The sequence below is a fragment of the Lemur catta genome, unplaced genomic scaffold, assembly GCF_020740605.2.
Source record: "Lemur catta isolate mLemCat1 unplaced genomic scaffold, mLemCat1.pri scaffold_65_ctg1, whole genome shotgun sequence".
Classification (NCBI taxonomy): domain Eukaryota; kingdom Metazoa; phylum Chordata; class Mammalia; order Primates; family Lemuridae; genus Lemur; species Lemur catta.
This window is the reverse complement of record NW_025423864.1, coordinates 899,853-920,212: the sequence shown is the minus strand read 5'-3', so window position 1 is coordinate 920,212 and position 20,360 is coordinate 899,853. Positions and strand designations below refer to the sequence as shown.

The 20,360-nt window shown below is 41.4% G+C and overlaps 1 pseudogene; it reads left to right on the top strand.

The window, feature by feature from the left end:
* LOC123629950 overlaps nt 1-18,943 on the top strand; it is a 91,809-nt pseudogene extending 72,866 nt beyond the window's left edge.
* The last annotated feature ends 1,417 nt before the right edge of the window (nt 18,944-20,360 follow it).

Here is a 20,360-nt window from a genome sequence, read left to right as displayed (position 1 = left end):
TAGCCTTCTTGATTAGTCCGACTGACGAGCCATTCAAATCTGGGTGTTAAAATGTTCTAGGATGTGCTATGTGTTGAGTCTGAGCTCTCTCTCTTTCTGCATACACATGTAATAGAGCCTTTGCCATACCTTGGAGACAAGTTATTTGATAAAAGAAAAAATAAAAACATTTTCTTCAGTAAGTAGAGCCTAATAAGAAAATTGGGGATTAAAAAAGTAAGTTATAAGTTTATTAGAGACCCATAACCCATGATATTTAAACATACTCCAATTACGTATGGCAGCTGTATCACTGAAAAATCAATAAGTTACAGAATCCCTTTTGAAAATTAGTAATAATTAGTGGTAATTCACCTATACAGTTATTACATTATTCCATTAATTATGTGGCATTCTTGAGAGGTAAGAGGTGAAATTAGATCAGCCTAAGATTTTTAAAATGGATTATTTCAAAATATTGAATGAAACTGTATGTTTCAGTGAAATAATGAGAACTATCATAGACATATATATGAGGATATATTCTATTCTAAAAGCTTAAAGCCCTTTGAAATATAAGAAAAAATAAGTTCAGACCGTAAAAGTATTTATACACCCATATTAATACTCCAGCCACCAAATTCAATCTGTAATTTAAAAAGAAAATCTGTACATTTAAAGTTCATTCACACATTTACAAAGCAGTGACAACAACCAGGCAGTTTTGAAACCTCTTTTTCTCTTGGCAGCAGCCTCTATTTTGTGTAATGACCACGGAACATTGTGGACCCCAAGCTGCAGCTTTTTCGTTAGCGCTTCCTTTAAAAAAAAAACAAAACAAACCACACCTAACTGTATATCTTACTTCCTTGCGGGGAGAAGGATGACATAATTGTGGGTCTGAATTCCCACACCAGGTCAGTATTTGTGGTTTGTCATCTCTGTAATTGCTGTAGGTTTATATGCTTGTATCATTTCATCATAATTTGCTATAAACGCATTATTAGAAATGACTGTGGGGTCTGTGTTCAGCATCTGCCTTTTGAAAGTGTCCTTTTCTTTAATCATCTCTTAAGCCAGAGATAATAATGCAGAACAACCCAGGAACTGATGTTGATCCTCCGTGCGTTAATCTCAACACGTGCCTCTGAAATCCTTGGCTAGATCTAGCACCTGAGGAGCCTGAGCAGGCTCACCTTTGAACCAGTTCTAATCTAGTTTTGTTTATTAAACAACATTGATGTCCTCAGATACAGTGTAGCAAAGCTAAAAAATATTAAGAGTTTACTGTTGTTGATGTGATTGTTTTTAAAAATCCAACACTGTGGCCTTTCCTTTGTTCTTCTTTCTAGTCAGTCTCTACTTGAATAGGGTCCTAACCTCTTACCTTAGAGGTTAGGTGAATAAAGATAGAATAATCTGATGCTGGAACTCCTTCTATCTCCATTTGAAGAGCAAGTCGAAACATGTCTTTTGCTGTTGAATAAAATTTTGCAACCAGTTTGAGAAACTGGCCTACACCATTTAAAGATAAATAGAACCTTTTTAGTTTTAAAAGAGTACTCACATCATTATTTCATTTAATCTTATAACAATCCTGGGAATAATTGTCTCCATTTTGTAGATGAGGTAATTGAGATTGAAAGAGATTAAAAGACTCACTCAAAGTACAAAAGCAGATAATGTGATAATGGTTTGGTTAGGACTTCTTCAACTCAGATCTTTTTACTCTAAGTGATCTTTTTTTGTTTTGCTTTGGCAGCCTTTTAACTGTACCAAAATTTGAATGAATGATTGAATGAATGAATGAATGAAAAAATAAAAATTGCATGATAGTGGAGGATGGAAGAGTGAAGAGCAGACCAAAAATTAAATTCAGGTGTTGGCAAGAACGTTCGATCGTGAATTGACAGGAAACTAAGATGTGGGAAGAGCTCACCTGAGACCCTGAGACACATGAGCTAGGAGAGAATGAGAGGGAATAAAAAGGGAAGTGATGTGTTAACTATGCTTTCTGCTGGGTTCTCCAAATTACTAGATTGTTAGGAACCAGTGTCCTTGGAGAATATTATCTAATCTTTCCAAAGATGTGTCTTGGTTTGTTTTTTTTTGGGGGGGGTGGTGGTGCTTAGATAAGAGGGCTGGTAGAATAAATACATATTTGAATTTTAAATTATTTCTTTTTGCTAAAGCATAACAACTACATACTTGTGTACCTTCTTTTTTCTTCTTTTTTTTTCTAGAAATAAGAATATTTCTAGGGCATGGAAAGGGTTTAACTATTTTAACTATTTAAGATCCCTGGTATATCTACTCACTCATCTATCTGTGGATCATATTACCTTCATTATAGTTATTTTTAAATTACTACTTTGGTTACGTCATGTGCTTTGGCACTGGAGGCCACCACAAATTCTCTGTGGTGATAGACAGGCTTTAGTGCTGACACATCAAAAAAACTGCTTGGAGAAGGTGAAGCTTGAGAACCATCAGCTATTTGGGAAAATATGGGATTAGGCCCATGGAATGAAGCATCACTTTTTTAATCTGTGGTATTTGTTATTCTGTGGTAGTAATGAGTGGTTTCTTCTTGATAACATTTTATGTATTAGTGTTTTTCCAAACTCCGCTAAGTACACGAGTGGTCCACTGGTCCGTTACTGGGCTTTAAGAGAAACACGAACTACTCAGAGAGAATGGACTTCTCTTTTATGTAAATAAGGTAGAGAAAAGAGATCACTGTGAAATAACGTGGCCATAATAATAGTTCTCTTAAAAAAAGGAAGAAAGGATATGGACAGTCTCTATTTCATCCACTCCTCTCCCTAAATAGATGTCTAAAATATTAAATATTAAACCTTGGTAATGAATGAAAATTAGAGATCAGAATGTTTGAACAACCAAAGTGCTGGAGGTGAATATCATAGTGCTGCCACTATCAGGTGATAGGTCTTAGTATTTGGGGAGTTTGAAAATAAAAATACATGAGAATACTAGGGTTGGAAGCGACAAAGCCGTATAACCCGGCTACTCAAAGTGCAGTCCATGAACTGTCGGGTCCGCATCTCCCAAGCGCTTGTCAGAAAGGGACCATTTTCAAGACCCCGCCCCCCAGACCCATTGAACAAGAACCTGCATTTTGATGGGAAAACTGGGTAATTCGTGTGCACATTAAGGGTTGAGAAGCACTATTCTATACCATGCCTGCTCTCAGATCAGAATGTATCCCAGCCAGGTCAAAATTTACACGTTTTCAGAGGAAAGAGGCCCTCCTGAGTAATGCACTGTATTTATCCTTACCAGGACATTTTCGTATTCTTAAGGACGGAAAAGAGGCTTCCTTATACCGTATGTCAGACTGCTTTGCTCTCTGCTAGTAGCTTCTTGAAAGCAGTATAATTCAGCAACTATTTATCTGGCACCTACTTTATGCTAGGAGACTAAAAACAGCTGCGCAGGTGATCTAAAGATAGGTGAAGGGTAATTTCTGCTCCTAAACTTATGTCATGTAAGCCTCATGGAGATCTTTTCTGTAGGGACGAGAAAAAATATATTTAAAAAAAATATAATTCAAATAAGATAAAGTACCATAAGAAACAAAGTCTCAAGTTTCACCAGAGGACTCTGATTCCACGTTATCGGCCTCCGGGGCTTCCAGGGGACTGGCAATAGGCACTTGATAAACACCAGTTGACTTCCTGACAGTGTACAGGGAGAGCTCAGATAACATATCGTCTAAGTAAACACCCCCCTGCCACAATCCTGTTAAGACTCTCCCCGGAGATTTTATAGCACTCTTTTTTTTTGTTTGTCACTCTGGACAGTCAGGAAGCATCCTTCCTCTGCCAGGACACCTCCTGCTTTTCAAACTCCTTCCTTCGGGGTCTGTGCCTTGCTGAGCTCAGTCTCCTTCCCTCGAAAGCCATGCTGGGCCAGATCTCTGATACGTCTCTCATCTGACAATGGGCCTCCAAGCCTCTGCCGTCCTCCCTGAGCTTAGCACTGGCCAGTTGTCCCTCACGGAATGCCACTGGCAGGCCACAGTGAGCCAGTGCCTGTGTCCTCATCCCTGCAGCTTGGCAGTGTGTCCCTCTTGACGGCTGATGGTGGCAGTTAACCCACAGGTGAGGCAGCTTCCCAGGTGTGAAGCCTGGGAGGACCTTGCCCTTCCCCTCTCTCTTTCCTCAGTGTCCTCAACTGTGAAACATCCCCACTGGCTCTGGGTGGCTCACTTTTCATCTGAGTCTCTGCTGAAATGTTGCTTCCTCGGAGAGGCCGTCTTTGACCACTCTGCCCAGAAGGGCTCCTTCTCCCCCCACCCACCCTGTCTCCGTAATTCCCTTCCGGCCTCTCAGCCAGTGTTGTTTTCCTTACAGTGCTCACTGCTCTCTGGAATCAGCATATTAATTGCATTTCCTTGTTTGCTTGTGCATCATGTCTCTAACCCACGAGCACAGGCTCTGCAAGCTCACGATCGGCACACGTGTTGTTTGCTGGCCTGTCCGCAGTGGCTCGGGCAGTGCTGGCAGCAGTTGCCGTGTCAGCTGGGAGCTCTCCCATCCCGCCATGCTGACTCTTTGAAAAGTTTCTGTTGTCACTGCCTCCTTGGTGGTATCGCTGCTTATTACGTCACTAGAAACTAGGTTATAAAACATTTCTTTGATCCAGACTTTAGGGAGGGTGCAGCCCAGATGTTTAGCAGACAGAGCTGGCAGAACCACCAAAGCCGTTTTTAAAACCAGATTTGTCTTGAGAACAGGAATATCTTTGAGCTTGAATCATTTAAGTACCTTGTTTTGTTAATGTGGTAACTAGACCTAGAAAGACCTTTTGAATTTTTAAGATCCTTTGAGAAGGCAGTACGTATGATTCGAGATAGATAGATAGATAGATGGAAAGTGTGTAAAAATTCAAGGTTGTTGCTGATGGACGAGTGAAAAGTTGGGTAGTGTTTTAGAAAATTTTTTTCCTGCTATAGTATTCTGTTTTTGGTTTTCAGTTTCATCCTTGCTGTCACTAACACACAAAATTAGTAATGATCTCAGGTCAGAAGATAGAGTGATTATTCAGTTTGGTCCATTAGTTCATCCGTATTTAACGAGCGCTTAACGTGTGTACTATAAAATGTATGAAGAGATTGTTGATTTTTCTCCTCTAGGGTGTGATACTTCCCAGCGTGGCTTCCATCCTAAGGATGCTGCCCGTCACTTCTTTTCTCCTCCAGCCCGCGTTTCTCGCCGGTCTGGTCCACTCTGTGAACTCACCATCTGCATCTTCGTGGCCCAGGCCTGGGCAGCCCCCTGCAGTCCCGATTATTCCGTTGACTTTAGGATTGCTCCACTGATGCTGTTGCTTCCCAAAAACGTGCCTGGAAGCCTAAGTTATATGACTTTGGCAGGTGTGTGTTTGTCGGAAGGCTCATGGGTTTTAATCATCTTATTTGGACACAGCTTATGAATATGTCCAGTCATGTATGCCAAATAGTAATACTTTCTTGTCAAATTTTCTTCATAACTTCTGTATGTCTCTCTTATGCTGTTTCCTTCTTACTTGCTATAAACTACCACTTTCCAGAACTAAAATAGGGCTTTGAACTTATTCCTCCTCCAGGTACTCTTGACAAATTAGTTGGCCTCTAATACTGTGCATTCTTGCATTTGAAATGTAAGTTTGAGGAAGCAGGTTTGGGGGGCAGGGATGCACTTACTGCCTTTTTCCAGTGTGTCCCACCAGCCCTCCCTGCGTCTGGCAAACCCCATGTCCGACCGTGACAATGGGAATCAGTACTTTTATTTTTCTAACCGACACATCTTACTACTTTCCACCTTGGCCTTCCTCCTCTGTGTTTCTCATCACATGGAGAGACCACCTTCCTCTTTGCTCCTCTGCTCCAACACCTTGTTAAGTATAATAACTAGTTTTTAAAAAGGCATCTAAAATGTCCCACTATTCGTAATTTATTTGATGCCACCTGGAAATTCTGCTTGACAAATTTTATTTCTCTCTGATTTCTTCCATTATGTTTTATCACTTTATTGTATGTGTGTTCCTGTAGTCAGTGTGTTATTTTTGATTCCTCTCTTTTCCTCGCTTTCTGCCGACAGCTCACCTGCATACTCTGGGCCGCCATCTGTAAAACACATCCCAGGGCTCTCCGTTTTCTTCCATCTTCTCTGCAAACTCCAAGCCACCACCATCTCTACCTTGCACAACTGCAGTAGCCATCATCTGATCTTTTTGCTTTTACAGAGATGAGGTTGTTTTTTATTTCTGCAGTTTCCCTGAAATCCATTTTCTACACCATGGACAACATGGATCGTATCGTGGCCCTGCTGGGATTCGAGGGCTTTCCATCACACTCAGAATATAATCCAGCCACCTTAATATGGTTGCAAGGCTCTGTGTGGTCTGCACTTTACCTTTCCCTCTCTCCCACTCTGTTCTCTGATGCCCTTTCCTTTTGTTAATACCCCAAGCTTAGTGCCACCCCAGGGCCTTTGCACCCGCCATTTCTCTCCCCAGAATGCTCTTTGCCGTACGTTTGCTTCACTGGCTTCCTGTTGTCACTCAGATCTCAGCATAAATGTCATTTCCTCCAAGAAATCACACACGGTCTTTCACACAAGCCTATTTTAATTTTTGCATAGCTACCAGTCTACCAGTGTTTTCGTATTTGCGTATCTGTTTATGTGTTGTCTCTCACTCCCACTAGAATGTCCCCCTCATGAGGTCATCACTCTCCCCAGAAGAGTGCCTGGCGTGTAGCAGGGACTCATTACACAGACGTTGAAGGAAAAAATAATGAATGAGTGAATATACTGACATTATTGGATTCTGCTACCTGGATATATATTTTGTCTTTATAAGCAGATTATAAATTGCTAAGATATTTATTCTGAGCCCTCATATCACCCACTTCAGTTTAAAGTATGGAGTCATTTCTCGGCAAACTGTTATTCTCTTGATTTTAGCTCTTTGGGCCATATTTAGCTCTTGGTATCCTAAGGAATCTGTGAAGTCGTACAATTCTTGGCTACCATGACTATAAAAATCTAATTTATAGGTGTTACATACAGCGAGGACTCAGTATTTGTTTGTTGGCCATGGCAATTCATGTCTCGCCTTCCTGGGTGGCGTGTGCTGTTGCTAAATGCTGTGGCATCTGCTATGCTCCATCGTAGCTAGATTTCGGTAGAGAATGAGGTGTGCAGTTTGTAAACCGCTTTGGGGAACATTACACAGGAAGTCATTTTCATTTTGTGGCAGGTCAACAGGAAATAAGGCTTAGTTGCCAAACTAAGAAAGCAACCAGGCATATTACTGTTCCCTGAGGAGCTTTCATTATTCCAGCAGTCATCAGTTTCTCCCAAGACAGTGGAAGTTATCCCAGCTACGTCACTTGTCACATGACATTTTGGTAGGAAGAAGGTATGCAGTATTTTGTGCCCATTTTTCTTTGCGTTATTTTCTACATTGTTTTTGATATCTTCTAATCACCTATCAGGTCCATTTTGGGAGATGTACTCCTTGCTTTAATATAGTGGGTCTGGCTTTCTGGATTAAAGACTGTTCCTATCTGTGGTGCATTTGTTTGACCATTGCTATTATTCATTGTTCTTTTGGCAGGAGTGGTGGTGGGAGTCCAAGGTACTTACTTGAAAGTCTGATCCTCTTTCAAGCCATCTCCTTCTGTAGGCTTGGCCAGCCTTTGAAACAGGATGACCCCTGACCTCAGCCCTGTCGTGAACTATGCACCGGGAGGGTCAGGGGGAGTGGATGACAGAATGGAAAGTTTAACTCCTTGGCATGTTTTAATTTCACATTTTTTATATTAATTTAATTTCCTTCCAGAATGAAAGTTGGCAGCCATTTAGGGAAGTGCTGGAGAAGGCTGGAGTCATTGCAGTTGAAATGCATGTGGAAATCCCCAATCCGCAGGTTATTGACATAATGAACTTGAAAACCCTTCCCAGTCATGCCATCACGTGCCGACAGCCTGCGTTTAGGGAGCGTTAGCACATGGGTTCTGTGCGTCAAGTGAGCTCTCCTTCGCTGGGCCGGGCGGAAGTCGGTATCTTTCCACTGCTCTCCACAGTTACCTGCAGAATGAGGGCTCACCTAGCACGAGCCGGAAACCGCTCCTTAGGGCAGGCCAGGAGCCTTTACTTCTCCCTACTTTATTTCTCCCTTTTCAAATATGGAAAGATCAGACTACAGATATGCTATATTTCTCTCAAATTTTTTAACTGTATCAGAGAATTTTTGGATTTTTAAAAACATCCAACTAACTTCAGTCAACATTTTCATTGTTTGCAAAAGACGACAGAATAAAACCACTTTTGGGAATCCAGCTTTTTTTATTGCTGCATTTTTGCCTAGAGGGATTCTGTTTGTCCAAGCTAGCAAATGGTGGGCATTCCAAGGCGAAAGTGCACAGAGCCCTTGCTTGCTCACTGCTCAGGGACTCTCAATTTCGGCAAACACGGGGACCCCACCTGCTACCAAAACTACATTCTTTTTCTTTGCAGTTAGATCAAATGCTTCAGAGTTATTATCAGATGTGGCATGGAAGATCCAAACAAAAACAAAACGCCCTCGAGTTTAAAATAGAAGTTCTAAAGACTAAATATTTGCACTTAAAAAGGAAAAGAAAGTAACAGAATTCTCTGTGGCAGACCATTCCTTGAAATTATTCTCACTAAATTATACTCATGCACTTTCCACTCTCTGTAATAAAACAGTGGATTTCATTTATTCCAGATGCATTTGCTTCAAGTAAATCGGAATTCCCATCCTTCTTTTTGGTCATCGTGAATTTATTTCAGTTTTGTGGCCTACACATGATCAGGCACATTGGATAGTTTTTAAGTGAATCTGAATGATACTATGGGTTCTTTTTTTAAATTGTATACTTTGTGTTGTATTTATACAGATGAATCTGATTTTAAGTTTTGTAATATGTACTGTCTGTAAGAGCTTTGACAAATATGCTCATGTTTCTGCAAGTGACTTACGGGACCTTGGTGGCTGGTGGTGGAGGGATGAGGGAATGTGCTTTGACGTGTTGTCACAGGTAGGCAGGACTGTTGGCTGCTGTCCTGAGGAGCCTCCAGTGCCAAGAAAGGGTCATAATGGCTTCATGTATGTCATACCTTCTATTCAGAGAGCCTTGCACAGCTATATGAAAACCCAAAGGAACCTTTTATTTACTAGATTTGCAAATCCCTTGCGCTGGTGAGCTAGCATAACTAAACAGCAGTCTATAAATATTAAAGACAAGCTTTCTAGTGGTTTGAAATGTTTCCTTACTCTTAAGACAGTTGTTATTCATGGTTAAATCCATTTAATATATTTTTAAGTAGTAAAAAATTAACCAGGCTTATTTACTTATTATCATTATTTATACGATTTCAAATAATAAATGTTTATGTTCTCTAAGTGAACCTGTGGTTTAACCAAGATTGGTAAATTGACTAGTTGATCGTATGTAATTGCAGATAAATTTTGCAAAATGACAGTGGGGCAACCACTGCAGGTATCCTGGGGCAAGTTTAATTGTCTTTTACATACACTGTGCTTCTTGTGGCCATCCTGGGTATTTAATTGATACAATGGCAAATTATTCAAGCTCCTTTTAATTTTTTGTTTTGCTTACCATTGGCGATTTTACGATTCACAAGCATTCCCACAGGTTTGTGGGAAAAGGCTACACCAGGTCAGTTTGACCATTTAGCTACACTAAAGGCTTCTCCATAGAATAAGAAGTTGAAACTGATGCTGAACATTATGTCTTGGAATTATTTGTACATTTTTAGTTATCCATCATTTGCTCGACTCCCTACTCCTTGCAGAACAACGCAGATGCTTTATATCTATTCACTGGCGTTTCTTTTAAAACCGAAGGATTTGAGGGGGAGAAGCAGCTCCCATCATCAAAGTCCTCAAATATTGAAAAGAAAACCGTTCTCCACATATGCGTCTTAAGCTGTAGTGTTTATCTGCTTACCAGAGAAGGGGCAGCACACATTCTGTTTTTATACTGAAATGACTCTTCTTTGGGGACTACTACTCATTTACCTTTACTCCAGCATTAACTAATTGGATTCATAGTGTTTCTAAATATTTTGACCGAAAAAATATGTATGTCTATATACATATACTGTCTAAACTAATTATATTTATTTACTTTGCAGTACCCAAACCCATCTCTACCTTTGTACACACTAATAATCTCTAATTATATTTCAGAAATAATTTTTCCATTTAATCTAGGACACATGGACATTCCAAAGAATAAAACTATCTCATGTCACAATAATCTATTTTGCAAAGATTGAGGTGTATCAAATCATTAGGTCATTTTTCTTTTCTCATTTCAGTTTTGGCAGGATCTGAGGGCATAAATATGAAGAAGGCTTTTGGCAACATGAACAATGTCCGAGTTTCAGTTTAGTGTCCATGTGCTTGATTCATCAGAACATTTCAATCGAAACAAAGTTAATCTCCTCAGTAATAGGATAACACCACCTAGTTTTTCTGGGTTGTGAATAATTGTGCAACCAAATTGATTGATCTGCATAGTAAATATATTTGGAATTACCCTAGCAACTTGCTACTAGTGTTTGAACTAGAGCCTCAATACTGCAAAGATGTAAGATTTCTTGCTGTACAGACACATTTCCTGCACTACCCACCAGATGGCCATGAAAAAAGAAGTAGTGCTGAAGGTGAAATTTGGATTAGTGTTATTTAATCTGAACATTAAATCTAAATATGCTCTGGATACCTGGAAATAGCAAAAAGAAATGAGAGGAAAAGTTATGCCATTAGAGGGCACTTTTGTAATCTTAGAGAGAAGTCTGTTCTTATAAACTGACTTAACTAAGACTTATGTTTAACAATGAATTTTCAGATGTTTATTTAAAGTGAGTAATTCTTAAACTAAATGTCTGAGAGAGAATATTTCATGGTAAGGGAAAAAAATCTATAAAATCTTAAAACTACGGTATAAACAATGTTTATGTAAAGGTTCAATTTTTGATCAGTGAATATAAGTTGTAAAAATATGCACAATGTATCTGCACAGTAGTTTTTTGATCAACTATATTCATTGCGTATTTTAAATACATCGTGTTAAAAAAATTCTGCCTGTAACCTCATCAAATTGAACAGATGATTAATGCTTCCTAATATCCAAGTTTTTCCCCAATAGTAGTTGAATGTTATTATTAATAGAGAACATCTTGAAAACCATAAAGTGACAATATAAGTTCTTGCATTTGGGGGCCATGCTAATTTTAAACACTTTTCTGAAAAATACCTGTTTTGTCCATAATTGGTGTGGCAATTAAGATGGTTAAAACTGTTTCAGAAACAAAAAGTGGGACCTGACAGAATTTTAGTTGGGGAAATACGATCTTTTGATGAAACAAAAGATCAAATTGAGTCTGTTCTCTATTGGTGGTAGTTTAAATGAAAATGTCTACCTGAGCCAATAAAGTAGGCCAACCAGTAAAATATGAAAGGAAAAGCTTAGTGTCAAGAACTGTGAAGAGTTTGAGATTTTATTCCACTTGCAAGCTAGTAAATGCCTGCCATAGTTTCATGGATGCTGGAAGAACGAACGCGACTCTGAGCCTTACTACTGGGAGCTGTAGCGGTGGGCGCAGCGCCATCATTCGCTGCACTGGCTCCCTGAGCCCCCACCCCCTGCCCAGCGCCCGTAGGATGATGCAGACAGGCCAGAGGGCACCAGCCCACGCAGGGGGGTTTGCTGCAGGAGAGAAGTTCTGAATTCAGGCAACCCAGATCTGGTTTTCATGGGTAGCAGTCAGGCCTGCCCTCTGCCCTGGAGGCTCTGCCTTCCGAGGCTGTTCACTCTACAAACATCCTGGGAAAGATAACGTGGAACAGAGGCAGCCAGCACTTCTGCTCCCAAGACAGGCAAAATCAAACACAGAGACCCCTGGAGAATTATCTCCTAACACTTACTCTGCAGAGTCCTATAATTTGAGATGTTTACTAATATTAAATTGCTAAGTAGCTGATGTAGAGAAATATAGAATAATCAGATTTACCATATTTTAAGTCACCCATAGTACATAGTTTATATTTTTTACATCATACGGTATTTAAGCCTTGGTTTGATTATATTTAATATGAGAAAAATATAGCCCCCACATCACAGGGTTGTTGCCAGCGTTAGGTCAGATTATACATACCTATATGTAACACACTTAGAAGAGTGCCTGGCTTGCAGCATGTACACAGCAAAGTTTTATTAATATTGTTGTTATATCAAAATTCATCTTTTATAATTAGCTGAGAATGCTGGAAAAATTCCGATGGACCGTGCCTAGCGATGTCTCTGACTCTGGGCTGGCCTGCGTGTCCCAGGCAGCCCGAGACACTGGCCGCCTGTCCTGCTGAGTGGCACAGGCACAGGCACAGCTGCAGCTCTGTGGGCAAGCACGGGCCTGGGGAGGTGACCTGCCCTCGAGTGGTGGCTCCGGGCGGAGGTGCCTGGCACCACACACTCGCATACTCCCCCGGCACGTTTGCTCTGCGTTCCCAACAAGGATGCAAAGCCACATCCTACCTGTGTCTAAAGAGACTTTTTTTCATTGTCTGGCCTCTTCTGCTCTCAGGAGGCCAGTATCAGGAATGGTACTACAAAGAGAAGTGACCTGAATGTGTTTTATTTTGCTAGAATCGTAAGTATTTCTGAACACAGGCAGCCTATCGAATGCTACTCAGATTTTCCATTTCTCTTAGCTCCAGGCAAAGGGGGAGCAGGAGTCGGGGCTGGGGGTAGTGATTGGAGGTCCTGTGGGTTCAGCAGACCATGTCCCTGTTTGGCCTTGATTTTGGTCCCTCCAGTTGTCTTTCGTAGACATGACCTTGGTCTCTTAGTGACTCGCCTGAGCTCCCACTCACAGCCCCAGCGCCCCGTGGGTTTCTCCTTGACAGTCATCTGGGGTTTGAGGGACAGATTATCTCAGGAAACCTCGGCAGCCTGGTCTGGTTCCTAAACTGCGGCTGGTTGGGAAGAGTCTGATACTCAGTCACAGAATCGTTTCTCGTTAGAGATCACCTATCCACACCCGTACAGACTGGGGCCTGGGGTGGGTAAGTGAACAGATCCTACATCTAGTGAGGAGCTGAAACTACGCGTCAAGTTTCTTAGCTCTCAGTTGAATTTTCTTTCCGTTGTAATACAATTAAGAAATAACAGTGGCAAATAAAAACCTCTGTAAAAAATCGTTGGGCTGTCTTGAGAGATGTTAAAAAGGAGGCACGTTTTGGCTCTTCGGTCAGATCCACCTGGATTTGTGTCCTCTCTCTGCCTGCATGGCGAAGGTTTGTTCTTACACAGTGGCGGTGCCCACTTCACAGGGTCGCTGTGAGGACTAACGGGAGGAAGGCAGGGAGAGGAGCATTGTGCTTCGCGCCCGGCAGCTAAATCACTGCAGGTATTTTGTGTAGAAAGCTGCAGGACACGGGGCAGACAAAACATTCGGAAAAAAGAAGTTAAGTACTTTCTGAGCAAGCTCATGGTGCAAGAACTACTTCTCACATCCTCATTATAAAAAAGAAACAGTTTTTTTCTTTCAAACATATTTTTAGTTGTCCCGATCTATTTTTGATAACACTCAAAGAAAGATGAAATTAAAGTCCAATGATGTTTTAAGTAGAGATTTTTAATTATTCGTATCTGTAATCCTGTCTGTTTAAAAATAAAACAAGCATTCACCTCATCTTGAATAATCACAGATGTTTGCATTTGGCTTTCCCACTATTTAAGGTACTTAAATGTGAAAACACTATATTTCTGTAATGCTTGAAATCCCTGATGTAGGTAGAGTGAAAAAGGTAAGGGAACACAATTCCTTACATGGCTCTTCCTGTGAGGAGAACTTGTACCGAATGATCCGGAAGGCACAGCCTTTCCCTGGCACCTGCCGTGCCAAGCGCCTGTGCACCTCAGTGTTGTTAGCACTGAGACACGTGGAAGCCAGCTTCTGACGACGTCCCTACGGCCATGTGCAGTAGGGTCATCCGTAATCACTTACAAGGTTGTGATGAAAGTCAGTGGCAAATGCCAAAATGCAGCTCAGTGAAAATGCTCTGCTAGAGGTTAAGACAAAGGGTCTAAATATATGACTTTCCAAAGATCTGACTTGATCTGCAAATGGGAGCCAAGCTCGCGTTCTCGTGTTGTAGGTGTGTGTATGTCAGTGTTGTGTTGAAGAGTCTGGGACTCTGTGACATCCGGACATCAGCAAGCAACTCACCTTGTGATTTTGGATGAATTGCTTAACCTGTGAGGGAGCTGAACTTTATAATCTCTAAAAATCTCTGATACATGAAATTTGATCTTGGAATAAGCATAATCTATACATGTATAATTCTTAGTCCAGTTTTAAGGGAGAATAAAAACGACTGTACAGGGATAATTTTGTGGCTCTCAGGGGGTCTCTGTGACTCACGCTGAAGGCAGTGGCTCAGGTGTCAGGTGACTGCTGAGCAGTGGTGCCGGCCAGCCACTGCCAGGGCTTTTATAACAGCCAAGAGAACTCGCCCTAAGTGACCATTTCAGCGTAAGCTTTGACACATCGATGTAACATTATCCATTACTGTCCGTATAGGCTTCCGCCTCAGTGAAGTGAGGGTTTTCTCTGAATACCCAGGGAAGTTAAGGCACCAAGAATCCTTTCATTTCAGCATCTCTGTAATGTCTGAAATTCTGGCGAATTCATTCTCAACTTCGTAAAACAGTTTGAAGAAAAAGAATAGGAGAGTTGCCTTCAAGATCATGTGCATGTATTCAAAATATGTGATACGTCCCTAAGTTTCCATCAAAGCTCACATAATGTGAACGCTTTAGTGAGTTTTGCTTGCAGAACTAACCCAAGCGATCGCTTCTGCTGCCCAGGATGGCGCTGCTCCGCTGCTGTCTGCTGTGGCTCCTCCTGCCCGTCGGCTGCGGGACCCAGAAGTTGCCCACGCGAGACGAGGAGCTGTTCCAGATGCAGATCCGGGACAAGGCGTTTTTCCATGATTCGTCAGTCATTCCAGACGGGGCTGAAATCAGCAGTTATCTCTTTAGAGATACGCTTAAAAGGTATTCTCCCTGCAGTGCTTTCTTTATCAAAAATCTCATAAAGGATGCCTCCAAAAAAGAAAGTAACCTTTTAGACTTAGTTTAGGGAATTTGCAAATCAACCTATGAATGGCATTACTTATTTTCTCTAAGTAAAAAAAAAAATGGCAATGCAACTTCTATTCATTAAATGGAGCTGTTTGGTTCTTGCTGATTGTGATCTCCTTTTGGGAAGAGGGGGCAATCCTTGCATTTCTTGCATTTTAGAATGATTATTTTCTTATTTTCAGGATAGTAGGAAATTTCTAAGAAGGCCCCTGTAGGACTAAGATGAAATTAATTGAATAGATGATTCTTCAAGGGTTTGCATTAAGTTTTATATGGATGATATTTCTTTGACAAATCTGATCAGATCCCGAGGGAATCAAACCAGTGATAAAAAGCTGGCATTGTTCATTTACCTTTATGCCAACATCAACAAATTGGGCTCGCATATGTTTCTGAATATTTTGAACTCTAAAAATTATTTAGAATTTGAACTCATATAAATTATTTACCTCATATAAATAAAATATGTCTTACAAACTAATTAAATAAAGTTACTTATTTTGCAGTGCTCAAACCCCTCTCTACACTTGCAGAACACATGGTTGCTCTTTGGATAATTATATTTCAAACCCAATTTCTCCTTTTAACCTGGGGCACATTGGCATTCCAAAGGACTAAACTGTCTCACACAGTCAATAAGCCATTCTCCAAAGATTGAGGTATCCCCCACCATCGGGTCATCTTTCTATTTTGATCAAGAGTAAGGGAAGGTGACGCTTGGAATCCCTTCCACTTCTGGCCCAAGGATATCACCGTCTGGTCAGTCTGGACGATGCTCGGAGGTGAGTTTTCCTATTTTGACTGAAGTGAACTACTGTTTAGGTATCACTTCAGCACTGCCCGGGTGAAATCATTTATGTGAATGAATGCAATGGACCAGGAGCTGACTTGTCATGAGTCTTTAAAGGACATTCATGAGAGGGAGGCACAAAATGAAAGGATGATCACGTAGAAGGAACTTGCTGTCCTAGTCCTTGCTAAGACTCAAGTCTGCGCAAACAGGAAAGGGAACACAAAGCAGTCCTAGCACTTCAAGTTAACCTTTACTGTTAACTGAGTTCTCACTGAGTACATTTTGCTTTTCATATTATTTTGTCCCTTGAAATTTTTGAGTATGTCAGATCAAATCAAAATTTTTCTTTGGAAGTTACTTTCATTTCCCAAATGTACATGTGTACTGCTTGTTTTGCAGTGTTCTTTAAACACAGCATTCCATATTATATAATCATATCACTCAAATCGTTTATCTCCTTTAGTTTTCCACTCCCCGAAAAGTTAAGTAAGTTTCGGTTCTAAAAGTTGTCTTAAAAATTACATTTTTTTTTTTAGGAGATTACTCTAGCTGCAGTGTGAAGAATCATTTAGAGATAGTGAAAGTAGATGTGTAGGAAACAGCTGTTCATTAATTCATTCAACAGATGTGTATTGGGATTGCCCTGCTCTCTTATAGCTGTCATTCTAGTTGGGGAAGATGGAAAAAAAAAAAAGTAATATATAGCATGTCAGGTAGTGGTAAGTGGTTTGACGAAAAATGGAGTGAAAGGGAGCTTTGTGGGCTGGAAGTGTACCATACTTTACACCAGGGGTCAGGGTGGTTCTGTACAGGGTGGAGCTGGAGGAGAGAGCTGGGGAGGGGATGAGCGGGCAGGGTCCCTACCTGGAGGAGGAGGATCTCAGGTGAGAGGCGGGGGCAGGAGTCTGCGTGTTCCAAAGCGAGCAAGGGGCTGAGTGGAGGGGGGAGGAGAAGGGTTTAGATATTTGCTTGTAAGACATTGCAAGTTCTTATCCCGCAGGAAACAGGAAGCTCTTGGAGGGTTTTGAGCAAGGGGGTGTGGTGTGTTTGCCTTAGGTTCACTGGGACCCCTCCGCCTGCCTGGAGGGGGGAATAAACTGAGGGGTCCAGGTGGAAGCAGGAAGCTCAGTCAGGAGGCTGCTGCAGTGCCCAGGCAAGAGGTGGTGGCTCATATCAGGTGGTACCAGGTGGAGCAGGACAAAGAGCCAGATTCTGGGTATATTTTCAAAGTGCAGCCAAAGGTGTCTGCTCATTCATAGTGTGTTAGCAGAAGAGAAAGTTGACAGTGACCCTGTTTGTCCTACATGACTGCAAGGGTGGCATGGTCATTTGCTGAGAAGGGACAGACTGCAAGAGAAGCCAATTTGGGGGAAATAATCTGAAATTTGGGTTAGATATCTTCAGTGTGAAATTGCCTTAACATCTAAGTGAAGATGGCAAGAAGATAGTTGTAACTGGAATTTTTAGGCAAGAGTTCAGGCTGAGGTTTTAAATTTGGGGGTGATTAACGTACCAGAGGTTAAAGCCACGAGCCTGGTGAGTTCACCCAGGAAGAGAGCACAGGTGAATGAGGGATGCTCCAAGCACAGGCCCATGGTGCATGCCAGGAGTTGGAGTTTGGGAAGGCGAGAGGCTGCCAGCAGGGGAGACTGCAGGCGTGGATGGCTGTGGTGGTCAGTTTGGAGAGCGTGGTGGTCTCAGATACAGAGAGAGCAGAGAGAGAAGAGGTGCCCAGGAGGTTCAATCTATAGGAGGCAAAACCCCCTTTTCTTTACCATGGAATCAGTGAGCAACTCCGGGCTTGCTAGAACTAAAATCACCATTTCCTCATTTGCAAGATTATAGGCTTTGAAATACAATTAAGTGAAATTATCTAAGTCACTTGGAGTAAGAATATACAGTCTTAATATTTTTATAGATAAGCAATATTTCATGCATTTTAAAAAGTCTTTTGAGAGATCACAAAGTCCGAGGAGAAAGCATAGAGCAGAATATTTTGAATTTTTTAAATTTTAAAAAATCATCAACTTATTAATTCAACAGAAAATCCTGGTGATAGAGAAGTGACAGACAAATGTATCTTTCCACTGACTGACACAGTGGTCTTTACTTTTTAAAAATATTTCTCAGATGGTGATTAGATATTGCTATTGAAAAAGATACGGAATAGCAAAGCTGTGAATAAAAGTCACTAATGTAAAAATGTGAATACAATGTTGTTTTGCCAGAGATCAACGTACGTTTCAGAACTAGGTTGCTGTGAAGATGGTGTTTCGAAATAGTTGGGACTATGTCAGAGCAGCCTCAGTGTAACGTGCAAATTTATCACCAAAATTATGGAAAACACAGCAATAAACCTGGAAATTTCCTTGATAGTGGCTTACTTTGCAATGGCAGGGCCTATGTTAAGTAACAGCCAGACACTGGTGAGGGTTGATTTTTAAGTCAAAATGCTTTTGGTTCAGTGTTTTTTGCTTATTTCACGCTGTGTTTGCTGGTGAGAAGTCTGGCTGCGGAGCCCTGAGCTGCCGGACTTGCACAGTTAGTGCCGTACGTATCACGTTTTGTGCCAAGCAGGAAGTTTCAGTGTCTATGAAATGGAAATAAAATGAAATTTTATGAAAATGAAAACCAAATGATTTTTCCACTAACTCTGGATTGTAAATGTTAGAAAGAATTACCGTGGTCTGAATGGAGTTCGCTTTCCCACAGGTATTTCTTTGTGGTTGAAGAAGACAACACCCCGCTGTCGGTCACGGTGACACCCTGCGACGTGCCCTTGGAGTGGAAGCTGAGCCTGCAGGAGCTGCCCGAGGAGACGAGCGGAGAGGGCTCAGGTACACGGCAGCGCAGATCGGCCCAGACCCTGAAGGGATGGTTAAAAGGCTTGTGAAACATACACCTTCTGGTAATAAGAAAAACCAGCACAGGTGCCCAGGTGAAGCCGGAGATTTTTTTTTTTTTTTTTTTGAGACAGAGTCTCACTTTGTTGCCTGGGCTAGAGTGAGTGCCGTGGCGTCAGCCTCGCTCACAGCAACCTCAGACTCCTGGGCTCAAGCGATCCTCCTGCCTCAGCCTCCCGAGTAGCTGGGACTACAGGCATGTGCCACCATGCCCGGATAATTTTTTTTCTATATATATTTTAGTTGGCCAGATAATTTCTTTCTATTTTTAGTAGAGACGGGGTCTCACTCTTGCTGGTCTCAAACTCCTGACCTCAAGCGATCCTCCTGCTTTGGCCTCCCAGAGTGCTAGGATTACAGGCGTGAGCCACCACACCCAGCCTGGGATTAAATCTTGTTTGTGTATCATTTTGTCCGGTTAGCCATCACCCTTGACACTGGGCCGTGATTTTTTAACCTTGAACCATTGATACTCAAATTTTTTCCAGTTTTTTTTATAATTGGCTCTCCTGTTTTTCAAAACTCTGTTTATATTGAACTTTATACTTCAAAATATAGACATTTTAACATTTTATCTCTGAGTACTTCAGTATGCATCTCTTAAAAATAAGAACACCGCCCTACATAACCAAATCATTATCATAATTAATATGACTGGTAATCATTCTTAACATTGTCTGATATTCTGTCATATTCAAATTTTAACAGCTGCCCCCGCAATGTCCTTGGAAGATGGTTTGTCTGAAGCAGAGTTTGGTCCAGGACATGCAGTGTGTCTGGGTGCTGTGTCCTGAGTCTCTTTGGCTCCAGAGCGCCCTCTTTCTCTTTTCTCCATGGCCCTGACTTGTTGGAGAGACCAGGCCGGTTGTTCAGAGAATGTTCTCTCTTTGGAATTCTCATCATTTCTTCTTCCTAGTGCATTCAGTTTATTCCTCTGGTTCTTGCAATTCTTGAAATAGAGTTTAGGTCCAAAGGCTTGAAGATCAAAGCAAACACTTGGCTAGAAATCATCACAGGTGACATGTTCTCATCTTGCATCTCCTCAGTGGTCATGGAATAGCTGGTTTTCCCTACACCTGAGGCCAATATTGAGCACCAGGTTCTGATTCTTCACTGTAAAGTTACATTTTTCCCTCTGTAACTGAGTCTAGGGTCTAACTACTAATTTGTAGTTCATACATGGGGCAGGAAGAAGCATGATAAATCCTCTGCCAACAGGTGTGACCATAATTACTGGCATTGTTTACTGGTGTGATCATTTTCTTTGGACTAGTCGGGAGTAGGGCCACTCGGTTCCTTTTCAGGAAACTAATTAATCATTAAATTCCCGAGACTAGATTTTTTTTAAGTGTTCTGACTGGGTATCAATTTCAAGACCAATTTTCTTAAACTTCCCGGTGTTGGTGTTGGAGTTAGCATAGCATAAGATTGTGAGAACAGCCTGAGATTGCGTCCTACTTTTGGAGTTAAGCAA